Below are 15463 nucleotides of genomic sequence, written 5' to 3'. Positions count from 1 at the left end.
ATGAAAAATCCAGATCTTTCAGGTGGGGTGCTAATTCTACTAGATTTGCGAATGTTTTGTGTGGGTTGATCAACCAAATGATCATTATCAACAACCTCTTGTTGATCGCAAGTGTCAACCAAACGTGTATCGGCTTGTGGTTCTCGATCCTCCTCGAGTTCCATAGTTCTATCAGTTCCTTCCATAAGGAACCTTCTTTCCAAGAACTTAGCCTTGCGAGCTATAAACACTTTATGCTCATTTGGATTGTAGAAATAATATCCCATCGCATCTTCGGGATATCCTACAAAGATACACTTAGTGGATCGACTTTCAAGTTTGTCTGGGGTGTAGATCTTAACATAAGCCTCACAGCCCCGCACCCTTAAATATGACAGTGATGGAACCCTTCCATGCCATATTTCAAAAGGTGTCCTGTCCACTTTCTTGGTCGGTGCCATATTTAAAATGCGGGCAGCAGAGATCAGTGCAAAACCCCAAAATGATAGAGGTAATGTGCTTCTAGCCATCATAGATCGAACCATATCCAATAAAGTTCGATTCCTTCTTTCGGACACACCATTATGTTGTGGTGTTCCAGGTGGAGTAAGTTGTGAGACAATCCCACAACTCCTAAGATGTTCTAGAAACGCATCATTGAGGTATTCACCTCCTCTATCGGAACGTAGTACTTTGATTATTTTGTTGAGTTGATTTTGTACTTAATTTTGGAAGACTCTGAACATTTCAAAGGCTTCATTTTTGTGTCTTAATAAGAACACATACCCATAGCGACTATAACCGTCGGTAAAGGTAATGAAGTATCTTTCACCATTCCTTGTCACTGTCTTAAAAGGAACACATACATCCGAATGTATGATGCCTAATAAGTCTTTCGCCCTTTCATTAGTTCCACTAAATGGTTCTTTGGTCATTTTTCCCAATAAACAAGATTCACATTCATCAAATGAATCATCACTTGATTTCAAAAGACCATTCTTTTGAAGTGTATGAATGCGATCCCTGTTATTCTCTGTCTTTAGATCATCGATCGGTGTATTTCTGGTACCGATCACCCTGAATTTTGTATCTGATTGCTTTATAATCATCACTAATTCTTCTATATGCTTATGAAACCCTAGTTAATCATTAGGAAACTCCCCTTCAATTTACAATTTATTTTTTATTCTAGATTGTAAGTTTTTTAATATTAGTTATTTTAACAAAATTTAGTATTAGTTAACCCCCCCCCCCCCCTTTTATCTGTAATGTTATGCGTTTTCGGCTAAAAACTTTTACACATGGTGTGAATTTACTCGTTTTCGTCCCAAAATTTTCAGACTTGGTTTATGAAAAAAGTGATACGATTGTCTCAAGCCATGCGTCCAAGCTTTCCCACACTTTCCGGGTCCTAAGAACACTATTAAACGGGTCCAAGTCGGTTCGGTCTGGCCGTTTTCTCTTTATATAAACTGGGTAAGACCCGCAAGACCGAACCGCTTAATTACAATAGGGTTGTGTCGCGGGTACGCTCGGGTTCGCGGGTCTGACCAGCTTGCACACACCTACTTCTTTCTACTCATCATTTAATTCATGTTGAATAGACTTTCAACTTCACTTTTTCATTTCATATATTCAGGTATGTGAGTAGATATTAATTATTATAACTTATAAAGCAATCATTGTTGGCTTTTGTTTTCGGTCAACGATGAGTTGCATACCAAGGAAGCGTAGTGCACTTCCAAACGGCTTCTCGCGTCTTCCTGATGACTTACTTTCCAAAATTTTTGTCACGCTACCTGCAAAAGACCTAGTGAGGCTAAGACGCGTATGCAAAACATGGTATAAATTGATTAACAGCCCTAACTTGGTTGAATCTCACATGACTCGATGTGAACCGGTTCTTACGTTTCTTAAACGTTACCCCGAACCCCGACCAAATATGTTCTCATTTAATGATAATAATGGGTGGTTTACGCTCTTCAAACCATCGTCTTCCAGTGAACGAGATTGTGAAATCCATTTAATGGAGTTTACTAATGTGAAATTTCTTAGCATTTTATTGATGCTCAGATACCACTTGATAATCCAATTATCCATTTGATAATAGATCAAATGACCGGGATATATAGATAGTACTGTAATTTTATAACAAAAATAAAACTATAATATTAATTTTTATTTATTTCTCTTAAGGAACCTGATGAAAGATGCAAATAAATTACTTAGTGTGTGTGTGTTTAATCAAATTACATAATTGTTTACAAATAGATAAACAAACATAAATTATCACAATGTTTAATCTAAGAAATGATATTTGTATTATTAAGATATCATGGAGGAATTATACTACATTGTGTGTTTGCAAGTATTATGAGTAATCATTGTTCAGATACTCGCAATAGACTTGGATTATATTTTCAAACTATTTTAAACCTAGTTATTGATGTAGTTCAATCATATGTAATACAATCAAGGTGAATGTTTGTGAAACATATTTGTAAGTTTATTATTAATACTATTATAGTATAAACTATTGTAAATTGTTATTAATATATCTCGTCAGTTTATATTATATTAACCAAATGTGTATATTACCAAGTGTGTAAATTTGGTATCTAATTGTATCAAATATAATAGTATCATCCATACACACATACTTATTTTGATATATCATTTATACATTATGGTAAAAGTTCTATAATAATTATGAAGTATTAATAACTATTGTATACAGTATTACATAATAAAAGTTAGATGACTTTAATAATACTATAACACAAATTATACTAATTAAACTCAGGTTAATTATGTTAAATATAATTTGGCTAACATATAAATTATAATACAATAGTAGTATTAATAATATGTATTAATTACAAATATACTAATATAAATAAATACTACATAATTAAACTCAGGTTGCCCAAGAACCAAATATTATAATAGTATTATAATAACTCAGTAAACACACAACAGTTATTGTAATTACATCGTTATAAGTTATTGTCAATGCATAATAACTACACAAACATATTAAAAGGGTATCATAATAGTTTATTCAAAACAAGGTAGTATGTTTTGTTGGCACAATTCAACCTGTGCATTTTTAATTTCTGTTATCAACTATATAATAATATGTGTATTTAAACACAATAGAATATTATATATAATTATAAGATGATAATATTATATATAATAATAATATATCAATAATTACGAGAAGTAGTATGTAGGTAAGATCATGCGTACCGGCCACGTTGTGGCCAGCGTTGGGTGAAAACGTGGCCAACGTTGGGTGAAAACGCGGGGGTACACCGCCCCCTTGCGTTATGTTTTTTTCAAACGTTATATGTAAAACGTTGAAGATGGCACGCAGATCCAAAAAAAAGCCGTTGATCTTGGAGCCGTTGGGCTTTTTAAAAAAAAATTATATTAATTATATTTATACTATATAAACAAACCAAACTCATATTTTTTAACACATTTCTTCCAATCTATACCAATTTACACAAATATTTATATTTTTTACACTAATATTTCTACCATCATGTTTCCAAACAACAACCAAAATATTCTCGGTTTCGGTCAATATGCCCGTCAAGCCAACCAAAATCCACAACCGAACCAATCTACCGCCCCGACGCCAACCGTACCCGTCCCACAAATGTATGACCCGCAAATGGCCGCGTACTTTGCACTTCTACAAAACTCTATACCAAATGCGGTGCCCGGTTTCCAAAACCCAATGACAAACATTTTTGCGGGTTCGGGTTCCCAACCCGCCCCGGAGACCCAACCCGAGGTCGAGTTCGTGCCGGAGACACAACCCGTCCCGAAGACCGTAGGCGGTTCGAGCCAACGCGGACGTTCAAAAAAACACGCAAAGAAGCCCGCCGGCGAACCTCGGGTTAGAAAGACAGTGATCCAGTGGAGTCCCGACGAGTGCGTACTATGTGCTCATGCTTGGTGCCAGATATCGGAAGATGCCAAATGCGGTAGGTTTTTAAAATGCATATATATATTTTTTTAAATATCTTATAACAAACATTAAACTTGTAATGTTTTTATTTTTTAGCGAACTATTAAAAAACGGGGGTATTTTGGCACAAAATTATAGAAAGGTTTCACAATCTTGGCGGGGACTCACGACGAGAAAAAGATTCGTTACTGTCGAAATGGGGCGACATAAACACCAAATGCATGGCTTTCCATACGGTTTTCTCTCGGATGAATCGAACTAGGAGTAGCGGTGTCTCGGACGCAGAAGTCATGGACAACGCGTTGGTTGAGTTTCAACATAAGGTCGGCGGGACCTTCAACTACTTTGACATTTGGAAAGACCTATTGAGGTTTCACCCAAAATAGGGCTTGGTGTTGGATGTCGAAGCCGAAGCCGACGGTGGCCCGAGTAAAAAAAAGTCTAAAACATCGTCTTCGGTTGATCCAGACACGCCCCGTTCCGACGCTCGAAACTTCAACTTAAGCGATAATGACCCCGTGAATACTACTGACATGCCTCGGCCGAGGGTAGAAGAACCAAAGGCAAAGGAAAGGGGAAATGGGCCAATTCGTCGTCGGCAACGGGTTCGAATCCCGAATTGGAAAGCCAATTCCAATTAATGAACACTCGACTCCAAGATTTACACCAACTTGGAACCCAACGACTTCAAGTAAATTTGGACGCCATCGACCTACTTCGAAGGAATGAGATGGACAAAGACATCGAGATTTTATCAAACGAGCTATCCGAAGACGACCCAATAGTCCAATCTCTAAAAGCCAATCGACGAGCGAAAATTTTAGAAAAATATAAATGAGTTTTAGTTTTATTAGTATTATTTATGTTTTTTTTTTATTTTAATTTGATGTATTTTTTTTTTAATTTAGTTTAATGTATTTTTTATTTGGAAGTTTAATGTAATTTTTAATTTTATGTTAATTTATTTAAATGATTTAGTATTTAAAAAAACAAATAAAATTTAGTAATGACTGGGCGCCACGTGGCGCATAATGCATGGGGGTGGAGAGTTATGACTACAGCCTGTTTTTGTACAAAACCATAACTCTGACTGGGCGCCACATGACGCATAATCCCTGATAGTGGAGCTTTATGACTACACATGGTCTAATAGTATGTTAACATTAATATTTTCACTTTTAATGCCATGTTTAAAAGTATCAGTAACGACTACCGAGGCTAAGTGTATAATGTACTAACTATAAATTTGAGAAATTTTGTAAACTTCCCAATCATATGATATTGTTTTTTATCCCAGTTTCTTAAAAAAATTAAAAAAATATTGGTTTAGCAAAACTATACATATATGTATAATACGTATTTTTAAATTTTATACAAGTTATTCTTTATACACATATGTATAGTTAAGATAAATGATTATATACATATACATACATTATGTAAATCAAGATTAAATAAAATATACATATTTGTATAATTAAGGTTTTTTTTATGAACCAGAATGAAATATAAATTTTTTTGGTTTTGTTACATTTAAAATTATTTTGCTATTTTTGTTTTCTATTTTTTTAAATTTTTTAAAGGGGGTTTTTTTGCTTAAAATAGTTCTCAATTTCTAAATGGTTCTCTTAAAATCATCACCCATACATATGAGAGATGATCATGAGATAACTTCATTTTATGAAGAGAACTATAGAACTAATAATGAAATATTTTAATTTAATTAAAAAAATACTTCATGATTATAATAACATTATAATATAACACCAAACTATGTTTGTTACATCAAATTTACAATAGTTTATATCATAATTGTATCATTTATTTATATGATATGGTTATAATTAATACCAATTATATTGTATTAACAAATTAACATAATTAACCACTACACACTATTATAGTATTAATAGAGTATAATTATAAAATGCCTCTAATAATTATATACCAATGTTATTATATTTTAGTATAAACTACATATTATTATCATTTATTCTGAGATTATCATATTATTATTGTAGTTTATACTAATCACATTATAATGCTTGTATAGGATTATAATGTAGTACTAAATAATAAATCGTTATAAACTAAATATTAATTTATTAGTATATTATTTATACTATTGATACAGTATTATATAAAAAAAACCTTATTACAATACAATTATGTTATAGTCAATTTAGTATAATATAGTAATATTATATTAATAAAAGTATAATTATTAGTACTGCACATCTGGTTAATACTATAAATAATCATTATATTAGTATTATCATTATTGTATAATGATATTATATTAGAAATACTAAAATACTATAATTTTAATAATATCACAAATAATATATTATGTTATAATTAATAGATTATTGTTTAATATAATCATTAATAATATAATATAGTAGTATTATATTATATTATTATAATATAATACTACTATATTATAAGAGTGTAGAAACAGGATCAAATACATTTTATTCTTAACATGAAAATGGTGAGAACCAATTTGTTGTTATTATTAGGTTTATTTTTATAGGTGTTTGCTGCTATTTTTTGTTCATATTTGCTAATTTTCGATTATGAGACGTTATAAGTATTTGCTTATTTATATTTTGTTGTTATTATTAGATGTTTTTTTTGCTGTTATAAGTATTTGCTGTTATTATTTTGTTCTTGATTTTGATTATTTTGTTATAGTTTTTAGGTTTTTTTCTTTGTTATTGTAAGTCATTGTTTATGTAGATTGGTATTGTAGTTGGTATTGTTTCTTACGCTCGCATTTTTAAATAAATTGGCATTATTTACTACGTACTCATGTTAAGATCAAAATGTACATGAACCTTCCCCTTATAGTGTATGTATTATAACATTTTTATTGTTATTAACATATAATTTTTTAATAGTATTTTTATTACTATTATTAGTATAAACTACAATCAATAAATAGTTTATTAGTATAAACTACAATAATAATAATACTTATTACCATAACATAATAATAGAGTATAATTATAAAACTATTATATCAATATATATGGTTATAATTAATTATAACCATATCTGTTATACCAATAATAATAATAATAGTATTAACAAATATTATATGTTAATACTATTATTATTATTATTACCATATTTATACTATAATATAATAATAATAGTTTATACTAATTATAATATAACACCTAGGATGTAATACTATTTGTAAGTTTACTATATAATATATCAAGAAATTTTTGCTATGGTATTGGATACCTAATACTAACGTTATAATACTTTTATTAATACTATTGATACTATTATATTTGATATATCATTTATACATTATGTGTATAAATATTATATTACACTACTCATTTGGAAAAGATTTATTATTTTCTATTAAGTTTATTGGTTTGTTGACCAATAAAACCATACACTTTGTTAAAGTCAACCATATTACGAACGATATACTTTTCTTAAAAATGCACAGGTTGAATAAGTGATCACATAAGTCTATCATTATACTAGTGGTTTATGATCAACCTTATCATTTTATTATTATACTCCCCCCGTCCCATTATAAGTGTCCTAGTTTGATTTTTCAAGTCTTTCTTGTTTAACTTTGACCAACAATATTTTTGTTTGTGCTATATAATACTTGATGTAAAATATATGAATGAATTGGGTTTTAAATGTATTTTACAGTGATATAATTTTCATCAAGTATTATATGACACGAACAAAAATATTTACGGTCAAAGTTGCAAAAGAAAGACTTGAAAAGTCAAACTAAGACACTTATAATGGGACGGAGGGAGTATATAATATTATCATCTTATTATTATATATAATATTATCAAGATATCAACATGTATTCTAGTAATTCTTACAAAACTAGAATGTAAAATGCATAATAAGTAATTGTTATGGCTATAATAAATCACAATGTTACAGGCTAAGTGGCAATTGTACATATATACAAGCATTATAATTGTACACAATAATAACAGTAATTATTCATCAATAATTATTCTAAGTTATGTAGTATTGATACAATCATGTATCAATACTACATAACTTATAAGTTAATACAAATCTGTTATAATACTGTATTTGTATTATAAGGTTAATTTACAATGTTGGTAACTGATTCTGTCTTTAAGTTAAAGGGAATGGACACATAATTATAACATATTTGTATTAACTTGTATATTGATTTATTATTAAATATAGAGAGGAAATGTTTGTTAAAATACAAATGTGCATCATGGAGGAATTATACTACATTAATAATCCATGCCAAAAATACACCAGGTATCTAAATGAGTAACTCCTTGGATACTAATAATGTTGCATACAAATCAGGACTTTCTTCTCGTGTAAAGAGTTATTATTTTATAAAGTTTATCTAATCTATGGTGTATTTTGAATACAATATGATGTTAGTTAAACATATTGTAATATATATATACATTTATATTCATATGATGTTAAAGCATAGACAACCTGGTGGAATTTCAATGTGCAGATACTCGGATTGAAATTGGCAATTGTCATGATTTGGGAGGAATTCAAGAACATGATGCGAGAAGAGTATTGACCTATAGAGGAAATCTCGAAGTTGGAGTCGGAATTTTGGGCGTTAAAGATGGTGGGTTTTGAGATTGAAGCCTACACCACCCGTTACCACGAGCTGGCGGTGATGTGCCCGCGGATGGTAGATTCGCCAAGTAAGAGAAGCGAGATGTATATTGATGGTTTGGTATCCCAGATTCAGGGTATGGTGACGTCTTCTAAACCAACCACTATTCAGCAAGCGATCCGAATAGCCCACAAGCTGACAGATCAAGCAGTGGCACAAGATGCGTTACCACCTAGAGGTTCCACCTCTAAAACCCGTGATAACTTAAGCAATGACAACAACAACAACTCTGGGAATGGAAAGAGGAAGTTTGACAACACCAGGTCCTCATCATCGAACCCTCCACAGCAGCAGCACCACCGTAGACCCGAACTCACTCGGAACTTCAATAATCAGGGTTCCAACAACAATAACGGTGGCGGACAGGGTTCGAGTGGCTATGCTGGAAAGTACCCAAAGTGTAACAAGTGCAATTATCACCATGCTCGCCCATGCAACCGTATCAAGTGTTTGCGATGCGGTAAATTGGGTCATCAGGTTAAGGACTGTAGGGGAGACCTAGTGAGTAAGGGTGCTCCTAAATAGCCTGCAACAACGAAAGGGTGCTTTGAGTGTGGTCAGGAGGGTCACTTCAGGAAGGATTGTCCAAAACTGAAGCAGAATGAGAGCAATGGAGGCAATAACAGTAACGGAAGCAGTAGTAAGGGTAGAGCTTTCGTCATTAGATCGGGCGAGGCCCGCAACGATCCGAATGTGGTTACCGGTAAGTTCCCTGTGAACGACTGTTTTGCTTCTATTTCGTTTGACACTGGAGCTGATAGGAGTTTTGTGTCGAAGCCTTTAGTAAAATCTTAGACTTAACTCCAACCCCGTTAGATGCTAAGTTTCCTGTTGAATTAGCTGACGGTAAGTCTATAGAAACACCTCATGTACTAGCGGGATGTAAGTTGAAATTGTCGGGTCATACCTTCGATATCGACCTCATACCCTTTACGCTTGGTAGTTTCGACGTTGTTGTCGGCATGGACTAGCTATACGAGAATATAGCAGAGATTATATGCCACGACAAGATTGTTCATATCACTACTCCTTCCGGCGAAATCATCTCGATACAGGGCGAGAAGAGCGGCATGACCACCAGCATCATCACCCTCATGAAGGCGCATAAATATTTACGAAAGGGTCATCCAGCAATTTTAGCTCACGTTAGTGAGAAACCCATGGAAGAGAAGCGGATCGACGATATACCGATTGTGCGCGATTTTCCAGAAGTCTTCCTAGAAGATTTGCCAAGACTCCCACCCATTCGACAAGTCGAGTTCCAAATCGACTTAGCCCCCGGTGCTGCACCCATAGAACGAGCCCCGTATCGGCTCGCACCGGCGGAGTTTCAGGAGTTGTCAACTCAACTACAAGACTTGTTAGATAAAGGTTTCATCCGACCCAGCTCATCACCATGGGGAGCCCCTGTCCTATTTGTTTGAAAGAAAGATGGGACTTTCTGCATGTGCATAGACTACCGGGAGCTGAACAAGGTGACGGTCAAGAACCGTTATCCCTTACCCCGAATTGATGATCTTTTCGACCAGCTTCAAGGATCGAGTTACTACTCAAAGATCGACCTGAGATCTGGTTACCATCAATTAAGAGTACGCAAAGAGTACATTTCAAAGACGCAATTCAGAACTCGATACGGTTACTATGAGTTTTCGGTTATGCCATTCGGCTTAACAAACGCACCAGCCGTATTCATGGACCTCATGAACAGAGTATGCAAGGCATACCTCGACAAGTTTGTTACCGTTTTCATAGATGATATCCTCGTCTACTCCAAGAACAAGAGCGACCATGAAGAACACCTGAGGTTAATCCTGGAATTGCTAAAGAATGAACAATTGTACGCAAAGATTTAGAAATGCGAATTTTGGCTTCGCGAGGTTCACTTCTTAGGACATGTGATCAATGAGAGTGGTATCCATGTCGATCCAGGTAAGGTGGAGGCCATCAAAAACTAGGAAGCACCTAAAAATCCGACTGAGGTGCGACAATTCCTAGGACTGGCTGGCTACTACCGATGTTTCATCGAGGGATTTTCAAAGATTGCTCAACCCCTCACCGCACTGACACACAAGGGTACTAAGTACAATTGAGGTGACGCGCAGGAGTCTGCCTTCCAACTGTTGAAAACCAAACTCTATAGCGCACCTATCCTAGCCCTCCCCGAGGGAACGGAAAATTTTGAGGTGCATTGTGACGCATCGATACAGGGTCTCGGTTGTGTGTTAATGCAACTCGAGAAGGTTATAGCCTATGCCTCTCGACAGCTACGAATCCACGAGAAGAACTATATGACTCATGACTTGGAACTCGGAGCTGTGATGTTTGCCCTTAAGATATGGAGACATTACTTGTACGGTACCAGATTCATCATTTACACCGACCACAAGAGTCTCCAACATATCTACGATCAAAAGGAGTTGAACATGCAACAGCGTCGTTGGGTCGAGCTACTTAAGGATTATGACTGTGCCATCAAGTACCACCTTGGCAAGGCCAAAGTAGTGGCTGATGCTCTCAGCAGAAAGGAAACCGATAAGCCTAGACGAGCGCGAGCATTACAACTCACGATTCATGCCAACTTACCTGATCAGATTCGTGATGCTCAACTCGAAGCTTTGAAAGACGATAACCTCCCATCAGAACTCATGCGGGGCATGGATAAGCAGCTTGAAACCAAATCGGATGGGGTCTGATATTTCGAAAACCAGATTTGGGTCCCTCGATGCGGAGACTTGAGAAATCTGGTGATGGACGAGGCACCTAAATCCCGATATTCCGTTCACCCTGGCTCAGATAAAATGTACCATGACCTGAAGGCACTTTACTAGTGGCCAAACATTAAAGCCAACATTGCTACCTACGTGAGCAAATGTTTGACTTGTGCTAGAGTCAAGGTGGAGTATCATAAACCATCTGGACGGTTACAGTAACCGGAAATCCCATCGTGGAATGGGAACACATTTCCATGGATTTCATCACAGGATTACCCAAACACCGACGGGATGCAATACCATCTGGGTGATCGTTGATCGGCTGACTAAGTTTGCACATTTCCTAGCGATTAAGGAATCAGACAAAATGGAAAGACTGACTCGCATCTACATGAAAGAAGTAGTGGCTAGACACGGAGTGCCTGTCTCAATCATATCCGATCGAGATCCCCGTTTCACTTCGCACTTTTGGAAGTCACTACAGAGCGCACTAGGCACCCGCCTTGATGTGAGCACAACGTACCATCCTCAGACGGATGGGCAAAGTGATCGCACCATTTAAACCTTGGAAGACATGTTTCGTGCATGCGTATTAGATTTTGGAAAGATTTGGGAACCCCACTTGCCCTTGGTAGAGTTTTCGTATAATAACAGCTACCACGCCAGTATTAAAACAGGGCCGTTTGAAGAATTGTACGGACGAAAGTGTCGATCACTCCTTTTCTGGGCAGAGGTGGGTGACAGCCAAATCACTGGTCCAGAATTAGTACTTGAAACCTCAGAGAAGATTGTCCAAATCCGAAATCGCATGGCAGTAGCACGAGATCGCCAAAAGAGTTATGACGACAAGCGCCGAAAACCTCTGGAATTCCAAGTGGATGACAAGGTTTTGCTGAAGGTCTCACCTTAGAAAGGTGTAGTTCGCTTTGGAAAGCGAAACAAACTCAACCCACGATACGTTGGCCCATATCGGATAACTGAACGTATTGGTCCGTAGTGTACCGATTGGACTTACCAACGGAACTCAGTGGCGTACATAACGTTTTCCATGTATCCAACTTGAAGAAATGCCTTTCTGACGAAACATAAGCAGTTCCTTTGGGCGAGTAGATGAACAGTTACGCTTCATCGAAGAACCAGTCGAAGTTTTGGATTGGGAAACCAAAACACTCAAACACAGCAAGATTCCCATCATTAAAGTTCGTTGGAACTCGAGACGTGGACCAGAGTTCACGTGGGAATGCGAGGATTAAATGATGAAAAAGTATCCTCACCTTTTCGAAGGGTTGAACAAGCACCGAAAACCGCGAAAGCCGACAAAACGTCAAAATACACCAGAGGTATGAATTAAATTTCGGGATGAAATTTCTTTCTACAGAGGGATGATATGACAAATTGAAATTTTTTTCCTTTTTCAGACACACATCGTGACTTGACACAAATTTTTGGGACGACAGTTCTTTCAACATGGGAACGATGTGACACTCGTCAATTTCAGGTAACTTCGTTAATACGAACTTCGTTAATTCAAACATAAGATCACACGAACTGTAAGCATATCTCATTACATTTAAATTAGGGTTTCAATGACGCATGACAATCATTACACAAGTAGTCTTCCGGAATTTCACCGAAACACACACAAATCGACTCAAACCGTTGGTGAACAAACGATAATTATCAAAACAACAAATATTTGATAATTATGTGTTAAGTTTATGTGTTACTTGATATTTATATGTAGAACATTAATTCAAGAATTAAAATTTTATTTTATGCTAGAATTAAACTTACTATAGGTTTAGGGTGCAATGTGTAACTTGATTAAATAAATATTATATAAATAAATTATTAATCATAAACCCTAATTACTCCCTCTCTCTCCCTATGCTCTCACCCGATGGCATTCCCCCCTCCCCCTTTCTCTTGATCGACTGAAACCACAAGACACACACACACGCACGCATACAAGTTGATTTCAAGCTTGATCGAAGGATTAAGAAGCTAACTAGGTAAAATAAACACCATATCTAAGCTATTCTATCAATTAATTGCATGATTAAACCTGTAAATCATAAACCATAATTGTTATACATGTTGATTATTGACATGCTAGGGTTTTATGCATGATTTCTAGTTCATAGGTTATTTGTATGTTGAGTTTCGATGAAAACTGATGCTGGACAGATTCTTAATTGCATGTTGAAATGACTGTAACTTGATGTTAATGTTGTATTTGGGAGTGATTATTGATTCTATGATATATTAGGTCGAGTCTAGTTTCTAAAGATTCTGAGTTTGTAATTTGTGGACATGTAAAAGTTAGTTTTTATTATTTTACAAATCTGTTGTGCAAGTCTGATTCGAGAAGTCTGCTGGTAGGCTGTTTTGAAATTAATATATCTCATAAAAGACAAGACCAATTAAGTTGATTCCACTTCTAGAAGTTAATATTTTGATTTAGGAATCTAACCAAATTGGTCTTGCATTAATTGAATTTTCCATGTAACAGAAATAACAAATAACATTCTGTTGCGCTTGATAATGACTGCTGTGTGTTTACTGAGTTATTTTGATCATTGTGAGAATACCGTATGTGATAAAAATGTAATAAAAATATTTTTAGAAACTTAACTCACTTTTGTTTCTGTGATGAGTTTTGGTGATTTTATTGACTGGTTATGATCTAGTAAATAGAGTAATTTTGTCGGGTTAAAATCTGCCTGGATAAATTAGCTGCTGAATTACTTGAATTAACATGAAAAGTGAATTGTTGATCGATGTTTTGCTAATTTTGACTTAATTGCCCTTGTGGGGGATAGTTGCTAGTAATGTACAATGGTAACACTTAGCACTTGTTCACACATGTAACTAATCACCAACGTGTTTGTCGAGTCACGCCTGTTTCACAAAGTAACACGAACACCTCATGTATAAGTTTTATGTGTCGAGTCTTGGGACTCACTCGTATTTCAAATACTTAGAAAATCTCGTTTTGTTTTTAGAGCACTAGTGAGGAATTTCTGTGACACACACCTTTCTCGGATCTTTTTGTTATCTTCGCAAACAGTGAGTTTCACGGCCCCTTTTACTCTTTTTAACGCTTTTATTTGGGGGGGGGGGGATAACATACTCCAACGATGTAGATTTTGTTATTTTATATATCACTTGTAAGTCTAAGTGGCAAACAAACCAACTAAAGTCCTTCTGAACATCGAACCGGTTAATTTTGGATAATAGCGAGTCACCTTTGAGTAGTACTACTGGGTTTGACAAACCCCACCCAACTCTAAACTTGACTGTAGGTCGTGTGGGTGTAATCTTGGCTAACATATTACCATGGTCGTGGTTGACATGGTGGAAAGGCAGTCGTTAAACAGGTAGTTTTGGTGTCAAACACTTAGTAATGCATGCTTGATAGGTTAGCTACCTATTGATATATAATTGACTTAACATTATCTAGTAACGCTAAAACGAAATGTTTTAATTTATGTAAACCTGTGAACTCACCAACCTTTGTGTTGACACTTTTAGTATGTTTATCTCAGGTAGCCGAGGCGGGCGAGTGGTATAGGACATACATTCGCTGAACACCATTGTTTTAAAACTTCTTTTAAATTTTTATCTTGATAATTTTTGTTTTAAGTCGTCCTATGTGGTACAACTATTTGCTTTACACTTTTCGCTTCCGCATTTTACTTAAGACTTGATGTCTTGGTGGTTTTGAAAACTTTATTTATGGTGTTTGATTATAACTAATGATTCCGATCCTGTTAGTTCACACCCTCTTACGGTAAAACTCCGTTAGTGGATTTTGAGGGTGTGACATTAATGTTTATGGGGAATTTCATTCGTTAAACGAAGTTTCAAATTGTGTTATATGTTGTTTGACTCCAAGAACTCAAACTATTTTGATATTTCGATATTAATGTTTTATTTATCTATTTTATGCCAATGCATTTTCGATTTACGTGCTGATAATTTGTTCACTCAATTCTACATTTAATTGCCATGTTATTCTCGACCTCGTTATTTACAATTATTTATTGTGATGGTCATGACTTCGATGTTTTATCCGTGATTTTGTTGATAACCTAAGGTTTTCCT

Source organism: Bidens hawaiensis, unplaced genomic scaffold, assembly GCF_021521415.1.
Source record: "Bidens hawaiensis isolate Kalapana, Puna unplaced genomic scaffold, B.hawaiensis_p1.1 tig00034426_1, whole genome shotgun sequence".
Classification (NCBI taxonomy): domain Eukaryota; kingdom Viridiplantae; phylum Streptophyta; class Magnoliopsida; order Asterales; family Asteraceae; genus Bidens; species Bidens hawaiensis.
Note: the sequence above shows the minus strand (reverse complement) of the source record.